Source organism: Penaeus monodon, chromosome 33 (assembly GCF_015228065.2).
Source record: "Penaeus monodon isolate SGIC_2016 chromosome 33, NSTDA_Pmon_1, whole genome shotgun sequence".
NCBI classification, from domain to species: domain Eukaryota; kingdom Metazoa; phylum Arthropoda; class Malacostraca; order Decapoda; family Penaeidae; genus Penaeus; species Penaeus monodon.
Genome location: NC_051418.1, coordinates 28,629,115 through 28,629,934, shown reverse-complemented (window position 1 = coordinate 28,629,934; position 820 = coordinate 28,629,115). Strand labels below are relative to the sequence as shown.

Here is an 820-nt window from a genome sequence, read left to right as displayed (position 1 = left end):
TTTATTTTCATTCTCAATCATAAAAAAAAAACACAATCTCTAAAACACACAATCCTACGCAATCTCAAGACCGACCGAGGCATTCGAACGCTCCTGCGCGGCCCGAGTCAGCTGACAAACCAAAACAAAACACTCGGCTGCCTCGTCCATTCACCAAGTCGCTTCTCTTCTCTTAGTTTTAAAGTGAGTCCAAGTGCGCCATTTCAGCTGTCGTGGGTCCAGGGGTGTCAGATTCGCGTTGATTAAGGGTAATGATTGACACGACGTAAGGTGACAAAGGGGAATTAAGGTTTGAGAAATTTCTTTGTTATGTTTCTGCTACTTGACATGATAGTGCTTGAGGCTGAGGTCCAGCGGAAGCGGAAAACAAGGAATGACAGCGACAGTCCATTGTTTGAAATTTAGTTCGTAAATGCTTAATTTTACATCCTGAGATTTTAAGTGAAAATTAATTGTTGATAATTGTCAATTGTCAATAGTCAGATATTCACACAACCTGCACTCGATTAGTTCAGGTATTTTTTAAATTCTTTTCTACTTTCCCTTTGTATCTTTACTCAGAATATGGAGTTGAAAAACAAAGAGAAATGCAATTATATATCACTTTAATTGTTTTTGTGAGCATCAGATGTCAGTAGAATTGATTTTAGATTTTATTAAGTTCTTGTAAACTTGGTAAGAACTTTCAGAAACCATGTTATACACTTAATATATATATATATTTTATTATAGTTTTGAATTCAATGTAAATGGAAAAGAGAAGCAATGAAGTGGTGATATATAAAGCAATTTTCAGCTGTAAAATTTCCTTTCTACATTG

General features: G+C 35.4%; 1 protein-coding gene across 1 annotated transcript in view; it reads left to right on the top strand.

The window, feature by feature from the left end:
- The first annotated feature begins 53 nt into the window (after positions 1–53).
- LOC119594200 (lysosomal alpha-glucosidase-like) overlaps positions 54–820 on the top strand; it is a 23,350-nt gene continuing 22,583 nt past the window's right edge. Inside the window, exon 1 of the mRNA XM_037943271.1 lies at positions 54–183. The gene's annotated coding sequence lies outside the window, so the exon portion shown is untranslated. The remainder of the gene's footprint in view (positions 184–820) is intronic.